Source organism: Pinus tabuliformis, chromosome X (genome assembly GCF_031772625.1).
Source record: "Pinus tabuliformis cultivar Carrire ecotype Pingquan chromosome X, CPIR1, whole genome shotgun sequence".
NCBI classification, from domain to species: Eukaryota; Viridiplantae; Streptophyta; class Pinopsida; order Pinales; family Pinaceae; genus Pinus; species Pinus tabuliformis.
In genome coordinates, this window is record NC_142308.1 from 1,091,856,069 (window position 1) to 1,091,867,913 (window position 11,845).

Here is an 11,845-nt window from a genome sequence, read left to right on the forward strand (position 1 = left end):
TTATGGCCAAAGCGGAGCAAGAGGAGATGTGGCCGTCAGAGCTGAAACAGGGGACATTTCCACTAAAAATAGTAGCACTGCACCTTAGGACTAACGCTAGCTCCTTCTGGGGATGAAAGCCTCCCTGTAAGGTTTTAAGAACCACAGACCAATGCCTTTCCTGTAAAACCAAAATGAAATCTATCTCCTCGTGTTCCATTGGGCATGGAGTTTATTTTTCGTAAAAAATAAAAACTGAAAAACATATCTACAATATCAAGGCTTTAAAGCGTTAAATGAAATAAAGTTTCAAGAACCGCCCATTGACTGGGCCACCAAAATCATCTTCTCCTTCCAAACTCTGCAGAATAAAGGTATTGTTCTGCTGAATTTGAGTGATGAGAAATGAACCTGTCCATAAGGAGTCAAACTTACCATGATTACCTTTCTTTTCCTTCAATGCATCCCATTTGAGAACCTAGTCACCAACTTGGAAATTTTCCACTTTTTCCTTCCTGTCAAAGGTTTCTTTGATCCTCTTCTGATGAATTCTTAACTTCTCAACCAACTGCTCTCTTATCTGATGTAATTCAACTAGGTTATTCATTCTCCTTATCATGTCATTCTCTTCATCTTGTTCTTCTTGCAATAATTTGGCCACAGGGAGAATCAATTGGATAGGAAAAACAATATCAACACCATAAACCAGCTTAAATGGAGAATTTCCTATGGACTTTTTGATGGTAACTCTGTCAGCCCACAGTGCAAACTTCAACTTGGAATCCTAACTCTTTTTTTGGTCCTCCAACATTTTTTTTATTATCCTTGCAAGACTCTTGTTAGATGATTCTACCAGGCCATTGCCTTGAGGATAATATGAGGTAGAATGCACCAATTAAATGCCCATGGATTCAGTCATGTCCACGAATTCTTTTGCCTTGAAATCTGTTGCATTATCAGTGACTAGTTTGGTTGGGCAACCAAATCTAGTGAAAATATTCTCATTCAAGAACTTTATGACAACTTGATGATTAGCATTCTTAGTGGGTATAGCCTCAATCCACTTGGTGAAATAATCAGTGGCTACCAAGATCCATTTGTGCTGGCCACTGGAATGTGGGTTGATCTCACCTATAAAGTCCAAGCCCCACTGCTGGAAGGGACCATTGGTGTGTACTGGCTTCAAGGGCAGAGATTTTAGCTGTTGTCTTCCTGCAAACCTCTGACATTTGTCACAAGACTTCACAAAAGAACACACATCAGAGAACAGAGTAGGCCAATAATACCTAGCTCTCAGGATCTTGTGGGCTGTGGTTTTCCAATAATGATGCCCTCCACAGATGCTAGAATGGAACTGGTGCATGACTTCCACAGATTGTCCTTTATCTAGACATCTCAAGAGGATTCCTGATGGGTCTTTCCAATAGAGAAGGTTTTCATTAATGTAGAATTTGGCTGATCTGAGCTTAATGGCTCGGGTTTCACTTGAGCTAAGCCCTGGAGGGACTTCTAGCTTCTGCAAAAAATGAACTATGCTGGAATACCATTCATAGGTGGCTAGACTTTTAGCCAAAGACTAATTCTTCTTTTGCTCTTCTGCTGCTTCCTTTGTCTGCTCATCACCTAAATTTGAACCCATGCAATTGATGTCTAACGAACTGCAATTTTCCTCAGCCATAAGTTTTGCCAAGCCCTAGCCTTTGACAAGCTTGGTGGGCTTCACCTTTATGTTGAACTCTATGAATTTCGCAATCCATTTAGCTCTCTTTCCATCAATATTTAGCTGAGTTAGAACATCTTTTACTGAGGGCGAAGGTACATATGCAATCACTTTGGAATACAGGATATAAATTATGAATGCCTTTAAAGATTTTATGAGAGCATAAGCTTGTTTTTCAATAAGGTCATACCTTAGTTCAGCATCCCTCAGAGTTTTACTGAAAAAGGCCACAGGGTGCTCTACACCTTCATCATTTTTCTACAATAGAACTGCTGCAAGTGTATCATAAGAGGCAAAAGAGAAGATATAAAACTCCTTGGTGTAATCTGGGCTGATTAGAGTGGGAGCTTCCATGATAGCTTGTTTGATGGATTCAAAAGAGCTTCTTGCAGCATCTGTCCATTTTATTTCTGGTCCTTTCTTCAGCATGGAAGTGATGTGCTTCACTAGTTCTGCAAAGTTTGGAATAAACCTCCTGAAAAAGTTTATCTTACATAGGAAAGAGTGAATGTCCCTTTTTGGTCTTGGGATAGACAATGTCTAAATTGCTTGAAATCTTGTTGGATCAATATTCACACCTTCAGCAGGAACAATATGTCCCAGAAGTTTGCCTTCTTCTAGAGCAAATTGTGACTTCTTTGGGTTCACCGAAATTCCAAACTGTCTGCACTTTAGAAAGACCTTCTTCAAATGCTACGGTCCTTATGACTGCTGGAAAAGACTGTTATGTCATCGAGGTAAACAAGGACAAACTTGTCCTTCTCTCCCACAAAGGCTATGTCCATGGCCCTCTGAAAAGTAGCCCCAACATTCATCAGTCTAAAAGGCATCTTTGAGTACATGAAAGTGCCCCAAGGAGTAGTGAAGGTGGTATTTTCCTGATCTTATGGATGTATAGCAATCTGATTGTAACATGAAAATCAATCTAAGAAAGACATGACTCTAGCCCCTGAAACCTTTTGCAGCAAGTGTTCCATCTTAGGCAGGGGGTAGTTGTCTTTTTTAGAGCATTTGTTCAGATTCCTGAAGTCAACACAAAGCCTGATTTCTCCATTCTTCTTTCTTACTACCACAAGGTTAGTTATCCACTTTGAATACCTCAGGGGAACTATGATCTTGGCATCCAATAGTTTCTTGATTTCCTTCTCAATTAAAGGCAATAAGAGAGGGCTGATAGGTCTTAATTTCTGCTTAAAAGGGATGGTGTTCTTCTCTAGCAGAATCTTATGTTGAATGATGTTGGTGTCATAGGTCTTAAGATCACTGTATTCCCAAGCAAAAATATCAGCAAATTGTTTCATCAGGGTGCAATACTCGGAACTCTATGCAGAAGACAAGTGAGTGGACAGATTTATGTATTTTGGATGGGTTGGACTCCCTACATTATGTTTATGAATAGCAAACTCATTTTCTTTTTTGGTAGGCTTATAAGGTACATCATTATGATCAAACAACTTCTATAGGGGCACCAATCCTTTGGGTATATGGTTACTAGGCAACTGGACAATGCTTTCGCGACCAATCTCATCCTTTAGCTTGGACTGGTTGCATTCTTCCATGGTTTCATTTTCTTGGTCGATGTGCATTTCAGAAAATTCATCAACGACTTGTAAAAACCTATTAATTTCATCATCATCTTCAAAAACTTTCCAGTATTTGACATTGTCAGGCAGAGATGGTCTATATTTCACTTGAACTTCATAAGTCAATTTAGGAGGCAAAGGAGGAATAAACGTGCTAGCAGACACAATAAGGGAATCATCACACTGGTTCTTCATTCTCGGGATGTAAGAAATGATGAAAATATTAAAAGCGTCCTTGAGTTTCCATACCTCATCTCTGTATGCTTTCAGCCTTGGATGCTTTGCTTTGAAAGTTTTGTTGACCTGCTGAATGATAAGGTCTATGTCTCCAAACACTTTCAGACCTTTGATGCCCATTTCTTTAGCAGTGTTTAAGCCCAATATCAAGGCTTCATACCCTGCTATGTTATTTGTGACCTGAAAAGTTAATTTGAAAGATAAATGAATGCATTCCTGTGTGGGGGACACAAGGACTACACCTACCCTGCAGCTTCCTTAGATCAAGCTCCATCAAAGAACATGCCCTAAATTTGTGGGCCTTCTTCCTTTGTGATCTGGAAAACTGGTTTCTTAAGTTGCGTGGAGGCCAACTGGGATTCTTCAATCTGAAGAATACAAGCTCCAAAATCAGTGTCGACAGCATAAATAGGATGATTAGTGGGATTCCTTTCATCACTGATGACATAAGCCAACTGAGCTTCTCTGTATAATCTCCTATTCTCACCTCCAAAAACTGGGACAGTAGCATAGGATAGATCATTTTGCAATGTTCCACCTAATCTCTTGATCCAACCTCTGGAGAGCAACATGCCAAACTTGGGGGGTACATCTGCTACCACAATATCCATCATCATGCTTTTCATGGGTAGCTGAGACAAGGTGATGGCTAGGTCTTTGATTAATCCCAAACATTTCACTTTTCTAGAGTCAAAAGAAAACAGTTCATGATAAGGCTTGGTAATGTCAAGACCCAATTCATCTATGACAACCTTGGGCATTAGATTATGGCTAGCTCCAATGTCCAGAAGGCAGTTGTGAATGATTTTGTCATGAATAGTTAGAGAGACATAGAATGATGGTGAGTTGTCATCATAGTCTTCAATCATTAGGCTGAGAACAACAGCTGGTTTTTCATCTTACAGATTTACATAGTCAGTGGAGGCTTGGATGGCTTTAGGCTCAAGGGTGTTGAAAATGCAACAAGATGATGGAGCTTAGTGGAAATGAGTCGCCTTCACTAAGTGGGCCCACAGGCTATTTTTGGTGCAAAGTCTATTTTTAGACATATGGATCATGGTCTATGAGTTGAAGGATGCTATTTGTGGATGATTGGTCATGTTGGTAAAAATAGATGTACTTCTATTTTTAGACATATGGGCGGAGTCTATTTTTAGACTACCAGGCTAAAAATAGAACATTCGAATATTATTAGCTCTTAATAATATTTGGACTATAAACATTATCTTATCCTCTTGGAGCACTTTAGTTTGAGCTATGGATGTGGCACATGCAGCTATCAGAAGGAAATATGATTTTCTTGTGGGTCAGTTGAGCTATTGCATGCAGGACATCAGTTAGAACTCATGTGGTTGAGTTTGGTGGAGTTGATTGTGGAGTTGATGGAGTTGTGTTCAGTTTGACTTAGTTGAACTAGTTGTATTTAGTCTAACTGCAGAATACACTAGTGATGAGTGATGTGAATTAATTATTAATTAATTCACTAATTATTAACTCATAAAGCAACTGAAGAATATATCAGTTAACTCAGTGCATGGACAGTTCAGTGGAGACAGGTGTTAGAGGTTGAGATTGCTATCAGTTGTGACTATAGTTGTGCATGAGATTTGCACAATCAATGGATTGAGTATTGCCAATGAGGATTGCATGGTTCAGCCAAGGGAAATACGAGTTTGGATCAGCCATACTCATCCATTCTCATGCAGGATTGCGCAGTGGAGGCAGGTAAGCAACAAAGGAGATTTGAACCTATGATTGATTCATATCTAAGCTAGTTTGTGTGTAACAGGTGGAGACAGTGTTGAGTACTTGTGAGGAGTATTGTACTATGTATTGTTACATGTTCTCAATCATTATAATATACAGATAGTGTGGGGTTTTCAGCTATATGCTTTCCCCGTGTTACATACTGTGTTAATGTGCACATGCGATTGATGTTTCATTGTTTTTAATGCTACAAAATTGATGATCAACATAGAGGAGGTTATGTATTATGCATGTATTCTGCAATAGTGTATAATCAGGATAATCTCTGTGAATAAGTGTCATATTATTCAAAATTTCTACATGGTATCGGAGCAGAGTTGATCATCGGGTCTATTATTCAGAAAGTGGTTACATTTTATTTCTTCAGGCAGAGTCTGTAATCGGGCCAGGTAGCCTCTGGATTCATCCTTTTTTTGGAAGGTGAGATATCTGGTAAAAGCCCATACAGTCAATCTCTGTACGAGAAATACTTTGTTCTCATGAATTTTAGATTAGAAGCGGTTGAGTTTTGAGCTGTTGGAATTCGAATTTGCAGCAGTGTTTTCTTGGTGTCAAAGTTGAAATGTCTTTCAACGGATTGCGATTGGAGTATGCTCTTGAAGGCAGCTCAAATTATATTGCATGGAAAGATAGGATGGAGGTGGTGTTAGATGACAATGGGTTGAAGTATTTCATAGAGGCTGAGGTCCCAAAGCCTACTGATACTGCTCACATTGAGGCTTGGCAAAAGAAGACAGCAAAGTGTTGAAGGATTCTGTTGGAGGGCATGAAGGATCACATTGTATCCAACCTGCATGGAAAGGCTTCTCCATACTTGATGTGGAAAGCATTGACAGATCTATTCCAAAGCAAGAGCAACCAGAGGAAGTTGGTGCTTAAGGATAAACTCAGAAACATTAAGTGTGAGAATGGAGATAGTATGCCCAGGTATCTCACGAAGTTCACCCAATGCCGGGATGAGCTGGGAAGTGTGGGGGTGACTGTCGATGATGAGGACTTGGTGAGCTTGGCTCTCCTTGGAATTCTGAAGAGTTGGCATTCCTATCAGGACTCCGTCAATGGTCGGGAGAAATTGCCAGGATGGGAGAGACTTTGGTCGGATCTTGTGCAAGAGGAGATCAGACGGAGCACCAGAGACAATTCTTCATCCATGCATGATGAGGAGAACTGTGCCTTAGCGAGTAAGGTGAAGAAGGGGAAGGAGAAGGTTTCTCTTTCCGAATCCAGTTCTTCCAATAACGGGAAGAAGGTTGACAAGTCGAACGTGAGATGCTTTCATTGTCATGAATTGGGCCATTATGCTACTAATTGCCCAAAGAAGAAATCCAAGAAGGGATCCGGGGAAGGATCTGAAGGTGAGGCACTTGCTTCACAATTTGAGTTGGATTTCACACTCTTCACATGCATGGTTTCATCCATGGTGGGAAGCGGTTGGTTTCTTGACAGTGGAGCTTCTTTCCACATGACCGGTGACAAGAGTTTGTTCAGTACTTGGAGGAGAAAGATCTCCAGATACTCATAGCGATGGGTAATGATGAGAAGTATAATGTCTCAGGTGTAGGCACGGTTATTTTTCAGAGGGAGCATGGAGCTCGCCTTACCTTGACCGAGTATGTACCAGGACTGAAGAGAAACTTGGTGTCGATCGTGAAGTTGGAAGACAGAGGATATGATGTAGTCTTCAGTAAGGGAAAGGTTTTCCTTGGACACATCATCACTAGACAGGTGAAGCAGATTGGTTCATGGATCAAGAACCTGTATGCTCTTGAGGTTCAAGATGCATGCAAAGCCTTGAGCAGCAAGGCAACTGATGGAGACTTGGTGGTTGAGAGGGAGCATATATTACCTCTCAACATGCAGAGCCAGAAGAAGTCTCAAACGATTGTGGAAGAGCCACGATTGGTGCAGCAGCTTCAGGAGGTTGTGGAGCAGCCACAACAAGGGAAGCTGAGAGGAGATCGAGTAGAGACATCTACTCATGTAGAGACCTCCAGTAGGGGGAAACTTCGATCCAGGTGGGCTGAGGGATCGCATGCAGCCATACCTCCAGGTAGGAGGTGGGGTGATGTGGATTGATCGTCCCAAGGAGGAGGGGCAGGATCCTTGAGGTACCCAACCTCTTGGATGAGACCTTGCTACGGGAGCCCCGATGTGGAGTAGCAGGAACTGACTGATTGGGTAGAGACAGATGCGGATGGAGCAGCAAAGAGAGCAATAGTGTAGGGAATCCCAGGACAGCGCATAGCTAGCAGGCTACAGCAATGCGAGAGGCACAAGTGTTTTGCACAGTGCTAGGTAGCACAGAGAAGTGTGCAATAGTGCAAGATGCATGGAGATGTTGCAGTAGCGTAGATGTCAGAGAGGGAGCACTTGTCAGCAGCAGGTAGAGCTTCAGCATCAGAGTATGTTCCTAGCCCAACAAAGTGGTCAGTTGGGAGTGTTTTTGTTCCAAGTGTTGTTGGAGCAAGTGGACAGGGCAAATGTGTTGCATGCAGAACATTCCAAAGTTGCAGGATAGGGGTTGCAGATAATCCATATCTTGTTGAGAGGGAGTGTTGAAAAGGCAACAAGATGATGGAGCTTAGTGGAAAGGAGTCGCCTTCACTTAGTGGGCCCGCAGGCTATTTTTGGCGCAAAGTCTATTTTTAGACATATGGATCATGGTCTATGAGTTGCAGGATGCTATTTATGGATGATTGGTCATGTTGGTAAAAATAGATGGACTTCTATTTTTAGACATATGGGCGGAGTCTATTTTTAGACTGGCAGGCTAAAAATAGAACACTCGAATATTATTAGCTCTTAATAATATTTGGACTATAAACATTATCTTATCCTCTTGGAGCACTTCAGTTCGAGCTACATATGTGGCACATGCAGCTGTCAAAAGGAAATACGCTTTTCTTGTGGGTCAGTTGAGGTATTGCATGCAGGACATCAGTTAGAACTCATGTGGTTGAGTTTGGTGGAGTTGATTGTGGAGTTGATGGAGTTGTGTTCAGTTTGACTTAGTTGAACTAGTTGTATTTAGTCTAACTGCAAAATACACTAGTGATGAGTGATGTGAATTAATTATTAATTAATTCACTAATTATTAACCCATAAAGCAACTGAAGAATACATCAGTTAACTCAGTGCATGGACAGTTCAGTGGAGACAGGTGTTAGAGGTTGAGATTGCTATCAATTATGACTATAGTTGTGCATGAGATTTGCACAATCAATGGATTGAGTATTGCCAATGAGGATTGCATGGTTCAGCCAATGGAAATACGAGTTTGGATCAGCCATACTCATCCATTCTCATGCAGGATTGCGCAGTGGAGGCAGGCAAGCAGTAGAGGAGATTTGAACCTGTGATTGATTCAGATCTGAGCTAGTTTGTGTGTAACAGGTGGAGATAGTACTGAGTACTTGTGAGGAGTATTGTACTATGTATTGTTACATGTTCTCAATCATTATAATATATAGATAGTGTGGGGTTTTCAGCTGTGTGCTTTCCCCGGGTTACATATTGTGTTAATGTGCGCATGCGATTGATGTTTCATTGTTTTTAATGCTGCAAAATTGATGATCAACGTAGAGGAGGTTATGTATTATGCATGTATTCCGCAATAGTGTATAATCAGGATAATCTTTGTGAATAAGTGTCATATTATTCAAAATTTCTACAAAGGGCCTTGAGGATGGATCTTTTGAAGGACTCATTCTTCACTAGTTCAATCAGAGGTATAGGTATTCTTAGCTTCTGAATTTATGATTGAAAACTAAAAGGAGAAGGAGACTTGTCAAGGCCTCTTACCTCATGAGCTGGAGCTTAGAGGATGATGGGATCAACTGCTGGTCGCTTCTGCTTATTAGCTGGTTGTACTGCAGGGACAACAGCTCTTTGAACATGACTTTCCTTGGCATTATTGATCTTCGACCTCAGATCATATCTGTGCCAATCTTCAGTTTGCAGAACAGCTTCACCATCCCATTCTTGGTTGATTTGGTCATTGAATAATGACTTTTCATAGGCAGCTGAGGTAAAAAAGGAGGCACTGCCTTTGTCTTCCAGACAATGGATCTCATCATCTTCTTTAAACTGCTCTTCTTCCATGACTACATTCTGGAAAGGGGTCTTCACCCTTTGGTCTTCATTGGCATCTTTACTTCTTTGCAAAATCTGCAACTGCTCATTGGCTCTTCTATACGGATTTGGAATTCTAGGAGAAAAGGTATTAGGAACTCTTCCTTTCCCAGGGTGCTGCTCAACCTTTAATTTGGAGATTTCAGAGGCTAATGACTCTATCATCTTGGTCATTTTATCTATCTTGGGATCTGAAGATGATGAATATTCGCCCCTCTGTCTCCTTCTATCAACATTTCCCTTGAGCTTCTCTGCAGCCATGATGTTTGATTCTACTTCCAAGGCTGCATCCTGCATATCAGCCAAAGTAGCACATCACCTCTCCCTCAATAGTAGATAGAAGTCAAAATCAAAAGCACTGGCATAGGTGAGTTTAGTAGAGGTAGTGGTGGGTTTTACTTCAGCTGGTATTTTGTTGTACATGTGGTTAAACCTCTTATTAAAATTAGACAACAACTCACCATTTTCCCTCTTTAAGTTCCCAAACTCGGTGTGGTAGTAGAGTAGATCCTTCTTATCCCCACAATGCTTTAGGAATGCATCATCTAAAGCCTCAATATCTACTATAGACCTTGGGGTCAGTTCTTTGAACCATTTTCTAGCCTCTCCATCTAGGCTTTGGACAAAGACTCTCATCCAGACATCATCTTCACTAATGTCCAAGTTATCAGCATAGCTATTGAATGATTCAAAATTTTCTTCAGTTGTAACGCCTTCAGTCCCAGTGAACTTAGGCCTATACTTCTAATATTCTCCAGTAGTCATGGCATTCAAAGGAGTGGGCAGTACTAGAGGCCCATACCTAGCAGCTATGATTCCTTCCATTTTGGTAGGTGCTTGTGGACCTACCATAGCTGTGGTGGCTATAAGGGTACTGGAAGTCTGAATGACAGGGGGTTGAGGAGTGACTGATAATACTAAATCGGTATGAGGGATAGGAGGAGAGGTTTCCTTTGGGCTTGCAACAAAAGGAGAAACTAAAGAATAAGGAGCTCTATGAATCTCTGAGATTTTTTCTTCACTGCTAGTATTAGATGCTATACTCTCAATACGTATTTGTTCTATTACAGGATTTTCTTGAAGAGATATAGAATATTGCTTAGAGCTACCTGAACCTGATGCTCCTTTCTACAATGCCTTTCTTTCTTTGATGATTTTTTCAGGGTCAGATACTGGGTCAGCTTGTGGCTTCTGAGGATTTCTCTGAGTATGCCTCACAAACTGAGCCATAACTATCAAGTGGAGTCACCAAGAGGTTCGTCCTCCAGTAGAGTCGCCAAATAGATGATTACAACCAAAAAAGTGCCCAGACTTTGTCTATCATCAAAGTTGGATCTGTGTCATCTCCCAGGGAAGCTGAGCTTCAGTCTCCTCTCCCTAGCAATGGCACCAATTATGTTATCACTCCAGGAAGCTCTCCTAGGTTGTAACTCAGAGATGCCTGGTAACATATAAATCTTCAATATTGTTCTCTGAACTATTGGAATGGATGATGGTTTGGATCAAGTCAGATGACTGTTTCAACACTTTTTTCACTCAATACATGCATGAACACCTCAGCTTTACAAGGCTTTAGACCACTAATGCTCAATAATTTATAGATTCAATGGATAAATGGAGAATATTGACTGTACCAGCAAATGCATACATAAACACATATGAATGGCTAGCTACAGAAAGCAAATGAAGCTTGCAAATCTAATTTATCAATGCAGAGATAAGATGACAGTTATATGGCATTAGACAAAGAATAAAACATGAATAACCTATTCAAGTGCAAGCATAGAACAGAAGAGAAAATGGGAATTGAACATGTAACAGTGAAAGAAGCTTATATTACTGGAATGAAGATGAGAAGCTAGAGGAGTAGAGTCTCCACGGTCTCTAAAAGTTGGACCTTTGTTACTCTGAACTTTCAAATATTTATAGGCCTTTTACAATGCTCTCGAGCCTTCTAAGGCTTGAGAGGTCTTAATCTATCCCCTCTGTCTTTAATGACTTGATGCCCTGACTAGGCACACATGGGCTTGGAGGTTTCTTCTTCTAACAGCAGAGTAACTGCATTCTGGTAGTTTACTACGTTGTCAGGGAACTCGCTCGCACTAGCGATGCTCCATGATCACTTCTATTGGTTTTGGCTGTGTTGCACTATTGCCTTTCCCCTTCCGGCCTTTTGTCTCTCGGTCTTTGTCTCTCGTCCTCTGTTATGTGATGGAATGGGTCTGTGGGCCTTTTGAAATCCTTTCAAATGCTAACAATGACTGTTTTCTATTTTACATAGAAAAACGTTGCAACACTGTGAAATCCCGCCAAGCTCTGTTTATTTCAGACTTCACAAGTCCTTAAACACTATCTATTCCTCTATCGAGTCCACCCTCAATCACTATCACAAGTCGCTTCGGCCTTGTTTCCAAGCTTCCCTTTGTAT